The sequence below is a fragment of the Bison bison genome, unplaced genomic scaffold, assembly GCF_000754665.1.
Source record: "Bison bison bison isolate TAMUID 2011002044 unplaced genomic scaffold, Bison_UMD1.0 scf7180017864215, whole genome shotgun sequence".
NCBI classification, from domain to species: domain Eukaryota; kingdom Metazoa; phylum Chordata; class Mammalia; order Artiodactyla; family Bovidae; genus Bison; species Bison bison.
The window spans coordinates 2,486,396-2,505,363 of record NW_011494787.1 but is presented as its reverse complement, the minus strand read 5'-3'; the positions used below and the strand labels follow the sequence as shown (position 1 = coordinate 2,505,363).

Sequence of the window (18,968 nt, the reverse complement as noted above, 5' to 3'; positions counted from 1 at the left end):
CCAGCTATCATTTCATGTTGTGACAAATCAGATACTAGTTTTCAAATTTTGGGTTCTACAAGACCTTGAGTTTCGACTTGCTTTTCTGAAAAGGATTTTGACCAAAACAGGTTAAATTAGCTTCCTAGGACTTGAGCTGCTGGGTTTCCATGTACGGTGAGTGAATAAAGCAAGGATGCTCAGGCAGCTTCCGGAGAGAGGGCTGCTGCTCCTCGGCCACACTGGCCAGTGGTGACAAGCAGGACGCCAGGGCCACAAGGTGGAGCCAGGGAATAGGGACCATGGGAAAACTCCCCCATTGTCCAGCAGGTGTTGGGTGTGTCTGGTCCAGGATCACAGGAGGGTCTTCCACAGTGAGGATTTGCCCTGAAACTGTTAGGACCAAGCTCTGAGTGTCTCCAACTGGAAGGAGATAGAAAGGGAGGAGGCCACAGAGGCCTTAGTCCTCATTTTGTAAATGAGGAAACAGAGGACAGGACAAGCTGAATAATAACAACGCTGGAAACAACCTCAGTTCTGTCGTAATCACGCCATTGCTAGCTCTTCTGGGAAGAGCTAGTCTCTCTTTTATAAAATCTTCAAAGCAAAGCCTGGGACCAAATCTCCCTCAACCACCCGCAACCTGCATCTTTCATCTGCTGCTCTGGGAATCAGACACACTAACCCAAAAGCAAAATCAAGGTGTCTAATTTGGGGCTCCTTTTGAATCAGGTAGAGTTGGGTCTGAATTTTGCTTCCTTCCTGCCTGGAAAACTCTAAGCAAGTCCCTTGACCTCTCTGAATTCCATTCTTCATATTCTAAAGTGGTTGATAATAATTACTTCAGTGTGGCTGGCTGGAGACGGTAATGTTTGTAAAGCATTTGGCTTAACATTTGAACACATTAAATAGTAATGCTCAGTCAAACATTATTATGATTATTTACCTTGTGCTTTTCTGTCTGTGAAAGGTTGGTGCAGAAATTCAAACTATATTGCTATTGACTAGGTCAGATATACCTGCATCTTTGCACTGCCCACTCTGCAACACGGTACAACTGATAAAACACGAGAGCAGGGTCAGTCAGGCAGGTCGCCCTCCCTTTGCACCTGGTGACAACAGGTGGCTTGTGGTTGAGAGGATTTGGTCCAAAGTTTCACAGCCTCAGCAGACTGCTGCCAGCTAGCTGCTCCTGCTCCACGTTGTGGCAGGGACAGCAGGCAAGTAAGATGTAAAAAAAAAAACCACCCAGGGCATATAAATGCTGGGCCAACTTGACCTTCTTGATCTCTAGAATTTGTTTTTTGTCTGGAAGTCAACAAGAACACATTGCTAGAGCAGATTTTAAAGTATAAACAGCTAACAGAAATGAGCCTTGGCCATCAGCTTTGTACTCAGCGTGGTATCTGGCCTTGTAAGTTATACATATGGTTTCTGTGGAAAATTAAGAAATTTTTTAGCCTGCATGAAACGCATCTAACAGATTAAGAAGAAAACAATAGGATAGGTAAACTCCTCGGGCTCAGCAGTACTATTTTTGTGATAGAACGTACTAGTCCATGAACAAGACTATTTTTCTCAGAGCACTTGAAAAACATCTCCACTCAGATTTGTTAACATTCCATTCTTCACTGACCAGTTTGCCAGAAACAGATTTATAAACTGGGTCAACCGGAGAATCGAGTGTAGGAAAGAGGAAGGATAAGAGAAATATTATGGTAGATAAGATACAAGAACTAAAACTATTTGAGGGCAAATGGCTGATTGGATAAATCTAACGAAAATGAGATGAAAATGGATGGAGTTCCTTCTAATGAATCACACCTAGATTGAATCTCTTATTTACAAATTCTGAATGAAAGCTTGTGTCTTTCACATTTGAAGACCTTCTGTGTGCTTTTGAGAAATACAATCCCACCCTGAAATTTCATTCTCCAGTCACACAAAATAATAGATGGGAAGGACGGGAGGTCTGAGAATTAGGAAACATTTGTGACCATGTTCTTAGTGGTGTTGCAAAGTACAGTCGTCCAGCCTACTTCGAAATGGACATTCTTTACAGGAATCCTGCCAAAGTCTTTAAGACACATGAGAGTAGATGCAGAGAACCGTGTCTTTGTAACCATGGTGATGGCCACAGACTTCTAGTTGTATACGTGGAGATACACAAGAAAGATCATAGATTATGTAGGAAGGGAAATTCAAAGCTACCTTATCGCAACTCAGGAAAGAATTCTGGAAGAGAAGACTATGCTGTCGCTTATTATTATGTGCTTATTCTGTTCTGTTTTCATAACTTCGACAGACTCACAACAGACCTGCCTTCTTTGCACGGTGGATGACTCTGTAAGAATTCCTCAGCACTGATTTATGGGGCTGACCACATTTTCCATAAACTCAAAATGACTACATCCAGGCATGTGCTCATGAACAAGAGTCACAGGTTCTGAGTTTTTCCTTTAAAACAAAAACAAAAACAAACATCACCTAATTACATTCTCAGTTACATTCTGAATTGTTTCAAACACATGTTGATCGCACAGAAACCTGGCAGTTCTTCTCAGTTCCTGTCTGCTCTATCCTTCCCCAAATGAACCCACCCCTGCTCTACAGAGGCAGACATGGGCTCACCAGTAGACCCTCGGAGGCTGCTGGAAAAGCAGAATGCCTCCAGCCCCCACCACAGAGCAGAGGGCTGAGAGAGGCCTGAGCCCGGAGTCACATCCTTCCCTGGGATTGGTGCCCACTTCGTGGGAGCTGTCCATGTTTTCCCTGGGTCAGGGAAAACATGAATGGGATGACAGCAGGGGACATGAATGCTTTCTGACTGCCACCACCCATCTTCCTCTTTCTGCCTGGGGTGGGCCCACAGTCCTATTGTATTTTGGAGCCCACCAAGAAAGCCTGAGCCAACATAAAAGGTAAAGTACCAAAGAAGCCACTTAAGTAGCAAACCAGCAACACATCGGATCCTAAAATTTAATAAGCTCACTAAGCATATGGTGCTTGCGTGCCAAGTCGCTTCAGTCGTGTCGAACTCTTTGCAGTTCTGTGGACTGTAGCCCATCAGGCTCCTCTGTCCATGAGATTCTGCAGGCAAAAATACTGGAGTGGGTTACCATGCCCTCCTCCAGGGCGCCTTCCCAACCCAGGGATCGAACCTGTTTCTCTTACATCGCCTGCATTGTCAGGCAGGTTCTTTACCACTAGCGCCACCTGGGAAGCCCCAACCATATAGTATCCTCTGCTTAAACCATCCCCTGGCTTCCAGTGTATAGCCACCGCTTTGCTCTTTTGAAAACATGGATCTCAGCATGCCATCCCAAAGCTTCAGTCTTTCAAAGGCTAGGAAGAAGCCCCAAACCCTTAGCTTGATTTAGAAAGGCTTTCCTTGTCATTTCATCTACTTTTTCCCTCTGGTTCCCCTATCACTCCATAGAGGCTCCAGCCACCTAGAATTGCTCCCCATTCCCTGAACATGCCAGAATCATTGGTGCCTCTATGCCTTTGCACAGTCTTAACTTCTCTGCCTGGGATGTCTTTCCCACCATCTCTACCTATTGAACTGTTACCTTGGTAAGATTGTTCATTGTCCCCATGGTACCCCTGTAAACACAAAACATTGCAACATTGCTGTCCAGACCCAGGCTTTAAAGGGGGTTTTACCAAACTAGAGAACATTCACAAGAGACTTAGCAGGAAAGTCTGGCAATTAGAACCTGTGTCCCATGAGCATTTGCCAGGATAGTCCCCAATTGTTCCTATATGGGAGCCTCTCTGACTTCAGAAAATTTTCTTACCATTCAAGGACAAATGGCAGAAGGAATTGGAAATGTTCAGTCTGAGGCAGAAGACTTAAAGGGAGCTGAGAGCTTGTTAACTTGGTCATCATGCTAAGCATTCTTTTTATAAACTATTAATATTTTCTCTCTGGGCCTCGTGGATCAGATGGTAAAAAATCTGCCTGCAGTGGGGGAGACCTGGGTTTGATCCCTGGGTTGGGAAGATGCCCTGGAGAAGGGAATATCCACCCACTCCAGTATTCTTGCCTAGAGAGTTCCATGGACAGAGGAGCCTGTCAGGCTACAGTCCATGGGGTCAGGTTGCAAAGAGTTGGACACAAGTGAGAGACTAACACTTTAACTTTCATTAATATTTTTAATCACTTACCTGTATTCAAGGAATAATCTTTTCATGCCACTTCATATCATTATATGATGTGATTTTAAATGCAAACTGTGACATTATATTTCGGCCTGCCTTCTCTTTTTAGAATGTTTATTTCAAGTGTTTATTTTTACAAATGAAGCTATCTGTAATCAGTATACTTGTTGCCAGATCATTGTGCACATTCATGAATGTTTCCTTAGGATTAAGCATGCAGTTGTCTCGTCGATCAATCAAACAGCATGCAAAATTTTAAAATTTTGACATGAATTGCCAGGTTGGGCTCATTATTCATTATTGCCTGAAACACTGTGTGAATTAACACGACCACCTGCCATCTGTGAAAATCCCATCTCCCATTAACATTATTAACCTTATCTATTTGACAGGTGTTAATTTAATTTGTGTTTTCTGTTATTGAAGTGAAACTTCTTTCAAATAACTATTTTCCCTTTTGTCTATTGCCTATATATGCCTCTATCCTACTTTTCTATTGAATATTTTAGCTTTGATTTTTATATGGGCATTTGCTTAACTCATATTCATTCATTTACTAGTCAAATGTTTTGAAGATCCAGTGGTATACATTAAGTATAAGATGCTTACTTCATGAAACTTAAAGTCTAATTTTGTGTCTGTGTCTGTGTGTGTGTGAGTGCGTGTGAAATTACATATAATTTTATAGTTAAATCTATGAATGTCTCTAATTTCTGCCTTTGGTGTCAAACTTAGAACAGTCTTCTCTACTCCAAGAGGATGTAAATTTTCTGTTCTATTCTGTCACTTTTAGTTTTGGTGGTGGTGTGAGTTGGTACCTTTTCTTTATCTTCCTGGGTATTTTATGTAAATTTTGGAGAAGTCCCCTCAGGAGTTATCAGCTATATGTTATATCAACCAGAAGCCCTGGAACATTAAAGCCTCTAAAGCACAGAATATGATTTCAGAGAAGACATGAAGTTAAGCCACAGGTAGAAATTACAATAACACGTATTTCATCTTAAAAAACTGAAAGATGAGTTTCAACAAAAAATGGGCTTCCACAGGCATCACTGGGGTTGCTCCGTGTTACTAAACAGGGGTAAAACCAGTCAAACCACTGAGCCAGGACATAGTAAACAGTTCCTGCAGCAGATCACTAGTTCTCAAACTTGAGCACAGAATCACCTAGAAGTTTTGTTAAAACACAGGTTGCTGGATCCCACTGTCAGAGTTTCTGACTCAGCAGGTCTAGGGTGAGGCCTGGAAATTAGCATTTCTAACAAGCTTCCAGGTGATACTGATGCTACTGGTCTGGGGACCACACTTTGGAACCAGTGAGATAAATGGAATTAGATGCCCATCAAGATCCCTCTAACCCTGACTGCTGGGGACTTGGAGTCAGCATCTCTGTGTTTATTTGACCACCAGTGACTACTTTCCTATGTTTCTCTGCAGAACACCTATTAGCCTAATTGGGGAATAACTGCTCTAGCAGAAGTCTAAATATTAAATACCAACCAGTTGCAGAGAAATCTTGCCAGCTGCAGATGGTTTTGTTCCTAGATTGCTAGTTTCAAGCACAGAAATGTAAGGGAGTTTCAGAGATCAGGGTTCACAGAATCCAGTGATTTTCAATCTGGTTGCATGTTGTAATCATCTGGGGAGTTTTAAGGCCCTGGTGCCAGATTCTATTTAATATTTCTGGGATGAAGTCTGGATACAGGAGTTTTAAAAGCTCCCCAGGTCATTTTAAGAAGCAACTAGGGTTGACAATCAGTGATTTGACCCAAGTCTCTATTTCTTGTCCTGGGCAGCATCTTCTGTTTCCTTCATGGAACAATTTGAAGGCAACTCTCAATATCCTTTCAAAAACTCTATCCTGCGTTTCATAGGCATAAGGAAAATGGATGATTACAATCACCAGACAATAAGCATAGATTCTTCCTGCTCCAATATTGTTACTGCTTGGGTGAAGAGAAAGGAAAAGAGAAAATATAACTCTGCCTCCTGGGTCTTTCCCAGATGGAATTAAAATATCAACCTGTCTAAACCCTCCCCAGGCATTTTTACCCCAGCTTTAAAGTCCCAACCCCTGCACATGCTCTGGGAGGAGCCACTGGGGTTGGATGTCTTTGTTTTCAGCTCCTCAGTTTCTCTCTGATCTGGCATGGGGAGGCTGGTACATTCCATCGCTCCATCGCTATCTGCAAAAACAAAATATGAGGCACACTCTGAACTTGTTTTGCAAGACTGAGCCTCATTGCAATCAGAAGAGACCCCGGAAACACACATGTAGATGGAGATGTATGTAAACAACATATGATACTCCTCTGAAGGGCAGCGCGGAGGTTGTGAAATCCTCTCCCTGAGCTCCCCAGGGCTGCCGTCTGCACAGCTGTTTCCAGCAAGGGAGCTGGGCCAGTCGCGTGGGCCCCATGCCTTCCTACTGTTGCAGAGGCAAGAATGATCTGGGCAGGTTATCTCCAGGGACAGAGCGTCCTCAGCCCAGTCCTTCGAAAGCAGACGAGCCTCCTGCAACATAAATAGACTCAAAGTGTGTGCACTCTGTTTCTTGCTTTCTCTTTTCTCCCTCTTCATGTACCTTGCATGACCTCCTCCTCCTTCTTCAATCTTCATCTTGGCTACCTTCCCTCAAACATTCTTTCATCAAATTTCATCTACTGTGCTCCCACCTAGAAACCCATCCCTGGGCTGGGCACTGGAGATGTCAGTTAGAATAGGACTTAATTCTAACTTCCTGGAGTTCAGTGCATGATTTGAAAGAGAAGAGTAAAGCATTGTATTAATTATAGACGTTTATAGAAGCTGGAATCAAGATTGCCGGGAGAAATATCAATAACCTCAGATATGCAGATGACACCACCTTATGGCAGAAAGTGAAAAAGAACTAAAGAGCCTCTTTGTTGAGGTCCTTTAATGGACCAGAACCTGGTGGTCTGGAGTCGACCGATAAGAAAGTGAAGGAGGGAGAAAGAGGCTGATATTCCTTGGTTTACGCAGAAAGCCATAAAGCCCCTGACATGGGGCTTGCTCTGTTCACAGAGGCCTCAGGCGCCCTCTCGATAGGGTGAAGGTGCAGAGCGCCTTCTTGAGAGGGTCTTAGAAGCCTGGGCAGGAAAGTGAACTCAGAGAGCCTCTGTGCTCCAGGGGATCAGCCTGAAAAAGAGATAGAGGGAGAGAGAGAGAGAAAGCAAGACACAGGGACCAAAGCTCTGATTGAGCAAAGGTGTTTTATTCAACATTGTGTAGGTATTTATACTGTCTTACAAGATAGCTTTTCAGCAGAGATAAAATCAAAACTTACATGTTATCAAGGAAACATGAGGTCATCCATATGAAAGAGAGAGGGTTGTAAATAATCACTTTTACCAAATGGTTCATAAAAAGGAATCAAGTACTTATCACTGTATAGAAAAACTAACAAAGGAAATGCCTGGATTCCTCAGCCCCCGGGAGAGACTTGCCTCTCCTCTTAATTCCTGAATATTCAGGAATTAATAAGGAACAGAGAATTCCTGACAGATCCAAAACAGCACACAGGAAGCCTCCTGTTAAATGCTTCCTGACACCTCTTGATGAAGGTGAAAAAGGAGAGTGAAAAAGTTGGCTTAAAGCTCAGCATTCAGAAAACTAAGATCATGGCATCTGGTCCCATCACTTCATGGCAAATAAATGGTTAAACAGTGGAAACAGTGGCTGACTTTATTTTTCTGGGCTCCAAAATCACTGCAGATGGTGACTGCAGCCATGAAATTAAAAGACGTTTACTCCTTGGAAGGAAAGTTATCACCAACCTAGACAGCATATTAAAAAGCAGAAACATTACTTTGCCAACAAGGGTCCATCTAGTCAAGGCTATGGTTTTTCCAGTAGTCATGTATGGATGTGAGAGTTGAACTATAAAGAAAGCCGAAGAATTGATGCTTTTGAACCATGATGTTGGAGAAGACTCTTGAGAGTCCCTTGGACAGCAGGGAGATCCAACCAGTCCATCCTAAAGGAGATCAGTCCTGAATATTCATTAGTAGGACTGATGTTGAAGCTGAAACTCCAATACTTTGCCCACCTGATGCGAAGAGCTGACTCATTTGAAAACACCCTGATGCTGGGAAAGATTGAGGGCAGGAGGAGAAGGGGTCGACAGAGAATGAGATGGTTGGATGGCATCACTGACTCAATGGACATGGGTTTGGGTGGACTCCGGGAGTTGGTGATGGACAGGGAGGCCTGGCATGCTGCGGTTCATGGGGTCTCAAAGAGTCGGTACAACTGAGCAACTGAACTAAACTGATAGAAGCACAGTGGCTTCCCTGGTGGAACTAGTGGTAAAGAACCCACCTGCCAGGACAGGAGACATAAGAGACATGAGTTCATTCCCTGGGTTGGGAAGATACCCTGGAGGAGGGCATGGCAACCCACTCCAGTGTTCGTGCCTGGAGAATCCCATGCACAGAGGAACCTGGTGGGCTATAGTCCATAGGGTCACAAAGAGTCAGACACAACTGAAGCGGCTTAGCACACATGCACACAGGGAAGCACAGATCCATTCACAAGAAGGGGAAGAACTACTATCTCCACTGTACAGAGCAGAAACTGAGACTCGAGGGGAGGTTATTAACTTTCCCTAGGACACACAGCTGGGAAGGGGCAGATCTGGGGCTTAATTCAGAACTATCAGACTTGAAGTCCACACTGGGATTCCTCAAATCCTTTACGCATTCAGTAGATACTTGTTGAATAATATAGAAACCTAAAAGTTTCTATATATTCCAAAACCTAAGAGTTTCTATATAGTCCTTTTTTATTAAAAGATTAATGTCTATTTTCTTGTTATTATACAGATTAACTAAGTCTACATTAAAATACTGATACCAGTGTCTTGTTACTAGTATAAGTGAGAAAGGGAGTTCCTAATAAGCTGCTAATATTAAAAAAAAAAAAACTTATCAAATACTTCCTGTGAGATGAGCACTGAGTTTGTGCTGGCTGTTCACCAATTAATAAGCTGTGTCCTGTCCCTCGAGAAGCAGGAACCAACAGTCAAGGCCCCAAACACAAGTGTGATGGCTCTGTAATGGATGTGAAAGGTTGGGGGCAGGGGAAGGAATATACCCAGGAAGGGCATTTCACCAGCTTTGGATCAAAACTGGCTTCTAGAAGTGGCATTGAGGCTAAGATCAGAGCGGAGTTGTGGAAGGAGGCTCTTCTGTGGGAAAGAATCTTGAGCAAGAATCTGGGGGTGGCCTGTGGCTTCTTCAGGAGACTTGAGGAGCAGGGTTTGGTGGAGGACAGTGTGAGGAGTGGAGGGAGTGGGTGGAGGGGGTGCTGGTCATGGAGCCCACTCTGGGGACAGTGGAGAATCACTGCCAAGTGTTTTAGGCATAGTTGTGGTCACATTGTGTTTCAGAAAAGTCATGCTGGCTGCAGTGTAGACATGGTGGCAGCCTGACCAGAGTCAGTGGTGGGAGGAAGAAAGAGGCTGGATTTAGGAGATACTGAAGAAACAGAATGACTGGATTTGGCAACTGGCTGGTGTGGAGGATGAGAGAGTGGGTTGTCAGGGAGGACCTCCAGGTTTTGGTCTGAGCCAACTGTGACATCAGTCACCAGGATAAGGGTGCAAGAAGAGCTTTGGGAGGGAAGAGGAGGACTTAGCTTTTTCACTTACAGAATTGAGTGTAAGTACCACCAGCTTATTACACTTCAGGAATGTTCACTCTCAGAGTCATGTACGTGCAGGGTGTGCACCTACAGGACCTGAGAGTGGAAGGTGTGCCCTGGATGCCCCCTGACATCACCTGACCTGTCAGGAGGCAGTTTTTCTCCGTGAGAGTTCTGGGCAGGAGGCAGAGACTTAAGTGTCACCACCATGACAGCTGAGACCAATGTGAACAGATGCAGAGCCAGGAAGAGGGTGGAGAGACAGAAGGGAAATGGCTTGAGTGCTGAACACCCAGGGTCACATCCTTTGAGCTGGGGCGAGGAAAGAAAAAGGAGAACAAGAGGGAAATGAAGAAGGACCAGCGAAAGAAAGAGCAGGTGTGACAGGAGAGTTTGAGTCATGGAAGCCAAGGGAAGATGGCTCATCACGGAGGAGGCTGGGGTCAACAGCCTCAAGTATGGGAAATTTAGATGCAAGCTGACAGGTCCTCTAATTACTAGCAGTAAGAAGGTCCTGGAGGTCTTAGTGACGTGGATTCAGTGCAACGATGGGGGCAGGAGTGAGGCTTAGTGGAAAATGGGAAGGGAGAACCAAAGCAGTGGCTGGAGGAGAGCTGGGCTTGAAAGAGGCTCTTTGTTTGATCAGGATGAAGGACTTAAGAAAGATGAAGGGCTCATGATGCAAGACCAGGAGGGGCTGAGACTGAAGAGCTCACTGTTAGAGGGCAAGAGCCCTGAGGAAGTAGATGACCTAGAGGCCGGGATATGCCTCTCTTCCTTAGTGACCTCAGTGGCAAAGTCCAAGATGGGCTCTCCCCCATTCAGTGGCCTCTGTCTTCCCTGTGATAGGCCAGCCAAGCAGGGCATGTAGACGCAGACTGTCTGAGGAGAGGATGAGGAGGAACCCAGCCACACCTTCCACCTCTCCCGTGCATCCACACTTTCTGCAGTTCCAGGGTGGGTATCTCTTCTTCATGCAAAGTGAAAATGAAGTCACTCAGTCGTGTCCGACTCTTTGCGACCCCGTGGACTATAGCCTACCACGCTCCTTCGTCCGTGGGATTTTCCAAGCAAGAGTACTGGAGTGGTTTGCCATTTCCTTCTCCAGAGTCTTCATGCAAGAAACATGGTAATTTGGGATGCCATGTTACAAGCAATTTCACTTCAAAACTCCACCTGCAAGAGAGCCCATTGTTGGTTTCCTAGAATATATCACTGTATGTTTTATTTCTTGGTGGCAAAATGGAAATAATGATCTTCTCTACCCATGGCACCTAAAGGGCAGTGCTGACTGCATTGAGGTATTTTTTTGTTAGTGGAGGCTTCCCACTTCTTTTGTTAGGGGCGGCCTCCCATTTCTCTGATAAATTAATCCCATAATATCTGTCAATTACCAATTACTAGTTTTATACTAGGTTATAATCAGCTACTTAAGTGAGATACTTGTCATGTATCAATATTGTGGCAGAGCCCTGCGTTTCATAGACAAAGCCATCGACAAATGTCCTTGGTCGGGATTAGGTTAAACCAACAATTCTGGACTTAGTCTCTCATTCTACTATGTACTAGCAGGGTCACTTTTCAGGCCACTGTGCTCTTTAAAATCATGTCCATTTTCCAAAGACTTGTTTACCAGGAATGCATACACCTGGATGTGCAGGCTGTGCCCTGTGACAGAGGACCACCCTGAACATCACTGGTCAAGCTCCCTGGGACAGGTCTGCATCCCAGCTCAGAGAGGAGAGTCTCTTCCTGACTCACACAAAAGTACCATGTGGGCTAGTGATGGCCCCCATCATATGAAAATACAAAGCAACTCATTTCCTCCCAAGGATTGCTTCAGATACTATTGCTCAGTCCAGTGGGTTCCCCCAACTTTATCATTCCCAGCAACATCCTTCTCACCATTGCTTGTACTCACCAAGAAAGCATTTACATAGTTAATAGAGTTTTTACCCTATATTATCTTTTTTCTTTCTTCACTTGTGATCATGCATGTATATAACTTAATGTCTGATTCTTTTATTTAATTTTATCCCTGTTAACATAAGGGGGAAACAATTTTTCAAATTGCTAGGCAATTAAAATCATTAAAACCACTGTTCTATGTGTGCTGATAAGACATTCCTTCCTGAATATTGGCAATTTTAAAACACATGGCGGCTATGTAAAGCCATGAACATCCCCATTTGAACAGCTTGCTGATGAAACAACAGATCCAAGTACGTAAATACCAGCACATTCTAAGACACATCCCCAAAACGTGGTGAAAATGGATAACTTGGGCAAGTCCCAGTGTCCATAATACACACAATTGGTTGGTTAATATTCTGTGGAAAGTTCACCTGACCCTGAGGCTCTTATCAGTCATTTCCTGTCTGTCTGCCGAGTAACATTTTGCGTTTGAAACTCCTCACTTCAGTTTTCCTCTGAATTTGCTTCATTGCATCGCTAGTAAATGCCTCTGTTCTGACAACACTGATTGGTGAAAATAAAATGAACGGAGCAAACCTGAGAGCAGGAAATGTTTACCCAACTTTCTAAGTGAGATCCTTTTCAACAAATATTACTGAGGTGCTGGGAAGGGCTCTGGGGAAAAGGCAAACAAGTGTGAGACCTCAAAGAACAGATGGCTAAGGTTGAGGAGACAGAACAGATGGGTGGTCAAGGTAGCTCCCGGGACAGACCAAGATTGCTGAAGGGAATGAAAGCCACAGGAAGGGCAGTTATCTGAGAGGATGGCAGACCTTCTCCTGGACTGGAAGGGCTTGAAGTGGGCTTTGGAGGAAAGCTGGGACTTGGGCAGACAGGAAGTAGAAAGGTCAGGGTAGCAGGTTTCCAGGACCAGCCTGCAGCCCATTAGTTCCCATGGCCAACCTGCGGAGTGAGAGGAGACACCCCAGGATGGGATACAGAGTGTACCTCCTGAGGCTGGAGGGGGAACAAGGGTGAGATATTGCCACCCTGATGATAGGGACTGAAAATTTTACACTATCACCATTTTGAGCTAGTCTTCATCTGGGATAAATATTAGAGTGCCAAATTGCATTGTATTTCAAGACATTTGATTTCAGGCACAGTTTCTCAAAAGTTTTGCAAAGCTCTGGTTTGACAAAATATTGATAGAGTTTTTAATTGTTTTTAATGTATGTAGAAAACTTGGCCATAGGCATCTTTGTCTTGCAGAACAGCCCAGTTAAAATCATTCTACCAAAGCTCAAGAACGCAAAGGATCCAATGTGTTGGTAAATAGTTAATAAGCTAATAATTAATGATATTGGTTTGTCAGGATGAAACAAAATGACAAGTGTAAATAATTCAAACAGATGGGAGTTCATTTTCTTCCCTTCTCTACCCTGAAAACTACAATTGATTTCAAAGAAGTTAGATCTCTGCACACAAGAAAAACTCAGAATTCCTCTCTCATATTTAAATCAGCAGTGACTAAAAGAATCAAATTACTGTATTAATGTCTTTATGTAAAGGTCAATTCCTTCTTGCACAATAGACAATAGGCTTTATATAAGGCTTTTTTCTTAGTCCCTCTGCTCTTTAATTCAATTCACAGAACTGCTGAAAAAGTAGACATTTTTATTTTAAAGTGGGGGAAAAGAAGTTTGCATAGAATATATTGGTTTTTACTTTGAGTAAACAGGGATCTTCAAAATTTCTATCAGTGTCTGACACCAAGATGTAAAGTCCCCAGTAGATCTAGAGAGAAAGTCCAACTTGCTGGCCACTGACTTCTGACCTTTCATAACCTTTTGTAAGACTAGATCATTTAAGAAAAAAAAAAAGAAAATTATAGGAAATGTTCCTAGAGGGTGTGATTTATTTTGGCTGAGCCCCTTCCCTGGATGTTTGAATCCTCAGTAGTATTTATTCAGTTCTCACCCTTGGAAATCTCTCCTTCACTGTCTCATTGGAGAGGAACATGAGTACTTAGAATTCTTGGCTTACCCGCCTGATTTTACAAAAGAAAAAGTTCAAGACATCCTCTGTCCACAGCAAAAACCAAACTGTACCCAAAACCTGCAAAGTTAACTTTTTTTGAAGGTTAAACCCAAAGTTGATGCTGCAAAATATACCATCTTGAGGGTTTTTTTTTTTTTTTGAACTAACTTCCTGCTCTCAGTGGGAGGTCTCTTTAAATAAATAATTGTGACGGTATCTGAAGTGGCTGAGGTCTCTTCCTCCTCTTTCAATCTCCCATAACCTAACCCCTCCTTTTTCCACACCCATACATATTTCCATACTCATCAGGATCATCATTTTATTGCTTAACTGATGACTTTCACCTTTGAATTGCCTCATCTCCCAAACAGCTGCAGCAACAGGTCAAGTCCTGGTATCAAGTTGCAAATAGCAAACAGAAGAGAATTTGGGGGTTGAAGAAGGCAGGGCTGGGTAATAGAGACACCCCTCTTGACATTCTCTGATCTCATTTCTCTTTCCTGCCAAAGAGAGTCAGGACTAAGGGAAATTGGGCTTGGTTCTAGGGTCAAAATTTCATCCAAGTGTATAACATTGTAGGAAGTTTTCTACTTTGCTCAAGTGTGATGTTTATGTCTAGCCACTTGGCAACTATGGGCCTTCTCTTTCAGCTGAGGGCATCAGAAAAGATCATCTCTAGTGAATGGTCTACACCTCTGCCATAGGCCTCAATTAAGATTTCTTTAACCCAGGTTGGTGGGGAGTTCTATTCTGGTCCAAAAGTGTTATGTTGAATCTTAGGTGGCAGGATCTGACCTAGGAGATATCCTTCCAGAATTCACAGTCTGCTGTACACACACACACACACACACACCCCTTCTCCCAGTATCCCCATTACCACCTCACCTCAACCTGACCCTGAGTCTCAGGAATGGGTTGGAGGTTCCTTATGATCTCAGTCCCTTCATTTTCAAGATAAGGAAACTGATGTTTAGCAAGCTGATGGGGACACCTCCAAACACTCCCAAGTACATTTTCTCGGATGCTCCCCATCACTGCTTTACTTATCTATTTTCATATTAGTTAGATTAATGCTCTCATACTAAGATCCCTGCCTCATTCACAGTTACAAAGGGAATTATTGGAAGTGGCAGGACCAGACCCCTCCAGCCCTTTACATACCCTGGCTCTCCCGAGTTCTCTCCCCAGGCCAGGAGAAGAGGGTGGGGCTCATGATTGGGCTTGATCCCTTGAAGAAAAGGTAAACTGGACTGAATTTTGGGAGGTAGAGCTGGTCCCTGTGACCCAAACCCCTCTTTTCCTATCCACTTACCTTTGCCCACCTCCCAGCACTGTTCCATTTTTATACCCTGCCCAAGATGGCATACCCACTGCTTGCCTCCCTTAGTGACCTGCCCTCTTTCCGTGTGCTGTGTTCCCAAGTTACCTCATATTTTCTCTTACTGATTCCACCTCTGCCTGCCTCTCCCTTTATCACCAACACTGTGTCTAAGACAGAGTGCACCCATGCACTGGTCTTGAGCTCTGACCCTACAGGAGGTACCATGCTAGGCAATGGGGATTTACATGAATGAGGCCAATCCCTGCCCTTGTGGGATGTTCATCAGAGTAGTCAGAAAAGCAGTAAATTAGAACTTGATATGATGAGTGGTATGGAACTGTGGGGAGCATCTGAAGTTTCATGGGAGCATAGAACACAGAGATTTAATCCAGGCTGGACGACCAGGGAAGACTTTGAAAAGAGACCATTGGACTGAGATTTAAAGGATGAACTTCCTGGTGAAGTGAGGGAAAGGCATTTGGGTGGGAGAAACAGCATGTATGAAGGCCCAAACAGGAGACTAGCTGAAAGAGGTGGCCCAGGCTGACACTGGAGGGGGAGGGGAGAGCAGTCACACTCCACCTCCCAGCTCTGCCTTCTCCACCCTTACAGCTGCTCACATCTTTCGGGTGCCCAGCTCTCCGAGACTCTCCCCTGACTCCTGCTCATTGTCTGGTCCTTCGTTCCTCCTGTGCTCACAGCTGCTGCCTCAAAATTTCACACCATTTTAATTTAAAGGCAGTACTGACATTTCACTGCCTGAGGAAGCAGTAACTGATTTGAGGAAAGGGACGTTTCCTTTCCTTTCCTTTCCCTCACAGCACTGAGAACGTGGTTCAATTTGTTTTCTTGTTCTGTGAAGACTTTTTCTGTGACCCCCAGGTCATAGCTGTTTGTAAACTTTTATAAGATTCCCTCCATAGGTACCTGCATTTCAGCAGTGCCCAAAGATGTCTCAAAAAAATCCTCACCTTTACCAAAGAGGGAGCATTCACATGTTCTTGTAGGGGCATCTTCAGGTAAAATGAGGCTGAGCATTCAGTTTATTCAGTTATATTCACACATGCACCTGTGTGTACACACCTATCACTCACCTCACTACACCAACAGTTTGCGTGTGTGCTCAGTTGTGTCCGACTCTTTGTGACCCCACGGACTGTAGCCCACCAGTCTCCTCTGCCCATGGAATTCTCCAGGGAAGAATACTGGCAGAGGGTGCCATTTCCTGCTCCAGGGGATTTTCCCAACCCAGGGATCTTATCCACATCTCTTGCATCTCCTGCATTGGCAGGCAGTTTCTTTACCACTATGCCACTTGATTGAGCATTATTAAAACATTAAACTTTCATTATAATTGCTGTTCATACTTTCTGTCATTGCCATTAATAACTTTGACTTTTCCTTTAAATTTTTTGAAAATAGAAAATTTGAGAGGAAAACGACTCTCTGACTTTACTCGTCTTGCTTTGTAAATTCATTCTTGTGATATTTGTTTAACGTTTTAGTGTTTTTCCATTTTTTCTTTTGGCTAAGACCGTCGAGAGCAGAGCTATGTTCAGAATCCATAGTAATGGCAGAGTTAGCTTCAGGGGCGCTCACTCCTCTAGCCTTCAGCACCTGTGTGCGTTCCTGTATCCCCCCAACATCTGGATTGGGTCACCCTATTGACTGGGTGGCCCTACGCAGCTGACACCCAGTCACTGGCCTCAGTCCCCAGTGTACCTACTTTCCAAGGCCTCTGTGACTCCAACTCAAATATAAGCTCTAAATAGGAGTAAATCTTGTGTAAGCTTTTCCACATTCTCTACTGCTCACTCAAGGTGATTTGTAATGGGAAACTCTTGAATGTCACAGAGTCTGGAAAATTGGACATCATAACAGACATCCATGCCCCTTACTGGGATCATTAATCAAAGTGGGTCCACTGGAGAGTCCACTGTGGAATCCTCCCTTCTTTTTTTCTAACAGGGAAGTAGTTCTGACCAAGCAGGGCTGGACTTCTTAAGCATGGAGGTAGAGAGAAATGGAAAGAAGAGGGAATATTTTCCAATTGGTGGTGGAAACAAACTTCCCAAAATTTATGAAGCCACGCCCTCGATGCTCCACCATACATGCCCAGGGGATGTATGGTCCTCCAGAGATGGCCAAGGCAGCTGTAGAACTGAGGTTACCTTCTGTGCTTGTAGACAGTAAGCATCCCTCCAAACCAGGAATAAGTACAGAACTCCTGTAGCCCATGGTCCCCACTGTACCACATCAGCTGCCCTGGCTTGTTCTGCACTAGATCCTCCGCCGGTGGCCTAAAGTTAAAATGTGTTTGAATGATTCACAACAGAACCTCCTAGCAAAAAATTAGGGTCACAAGCAGTTCACATCACATACACCAACAACTCACGTGGCTACATCCCACACAAGGTCACTAATAAGCAACACAGATGGAAGCTTCCAAAAGATTTAACCTACCCGTGTGAAAATTCCAGTTTCATCCAGCAGTGTTACTATGCCTTCAAATTACTGTAAATGCCAATAGTGAAATGACTGTTTTGATCCTCGGTGGACACAGCCAAGCTTTGATGCCTGTCCTTTATAACTCATCCGTCTATGTCCAAAAAGCCTGAGACTACATAACAGATTTATGAATCAAGAGAGAACAATTTTTGGATAACTTTACCTTGTAATCGTTTTCTTGCTCTCTTAAGCTCATTCCATTGATGTGTTTAGTTCTAATCCATTTATTTTTTAAAGACAACAATTTGATTTTTGAAATTCTCTTGCTTTGCAAGCCATGGACCAAACTGTCCCACCCTGAAAACACACAGCTGCTCATAAATCTTTCTCTGAAACACAGGGTGAGAGAAAAGCGGCATGATTTGATTTTAAATGAGTATAAAGCTTCCTATCACTTCCAGAGGATAGATAAATAGACAGACAGACAGACGGGCACAGTTTCAAACAGTTTTACATACCTTGAAGAGTCTATGGAGATCAGAAGATAAAAGTGTTTCCATGACTGGAATTTGAACTCTTAAATTTTCTTTTAAGCTCTTCACTGGCCAGCGAAAGAGTCAACTAGAACTTTTCTTCCAGCTGTGGAAAACAGTGGGCAACTAATGGTCTTTTACAAATAAATGGTCTTTTACAAATAAACAGTGGTCTGTTACAAATAAATGGAGTGTTTTACAAAATTATTTGTGACCTCCCCTTTCACCCTCACAAGTAGCAAAAGATCTTGAATAGCTCAAAAGGAGAATCTAGGGACTTGCCTGGTGGCCCAGTGGCTAAGACTCCACACTCCCAATGCTGGGGGACTGGGTTCAATCCCTGGTCAGGGAACTAGACCCTACATGCCACAACTAACACCTGGCACAGCAAAATTTAAAAATTAAAGCAAATTTTTCTAAAAAATGTAAAGTGTAGGGCTCCACAGTCCCATAAGGCAGCCCCCAGCCACATGTGGCTATTGAGCACTTGAAATGTGACTAGTCAGAAATGCCATGTACTGTACGTGTAAAATACACTCTGGATTTTCAAAGATGTAGCATGACAAACAGAATGTAAACGATATCCTTCAATTCAGTTCAGTCGCTGTCGTGTCCAACTCCTTGCGACCCCATGGACTATAGTGTGCCAGGCTTCCCTGTCTACCACCAACTCCCAGAGCTTACTCACACTCATGTCCATTGAGACGGTGATGTCATCCAACCATCTCATCCTCTGTCATCCCCTTCTCCTCCTGCCTTCGATCTTTCCCAGCATCGGGGTCTTTTCCAAGGAGTCAGTTCTTCATATCAGGTGGCCAGAATATTGGAGCTTCAGCTTCAGCATAAGTTCTTCCAGTGAATATTCAGAACTGATTTCCTTTAGGACTGACTGGCTTGATCTCCTT

General features: G+C 43.8%; 1 protein-coding gene across 1 annotated transcript in view; it reads left to right on the top strand.

Annotated features, from left to right (window-relative positions):
• ANTXR1 (anthrax toxin receptor 1) overlaps positions 1 to 18,968 on the top strand; it is a 257,202-nt gene that overhangs the window by 198,080 nt on the left and 40,154 nt on the right.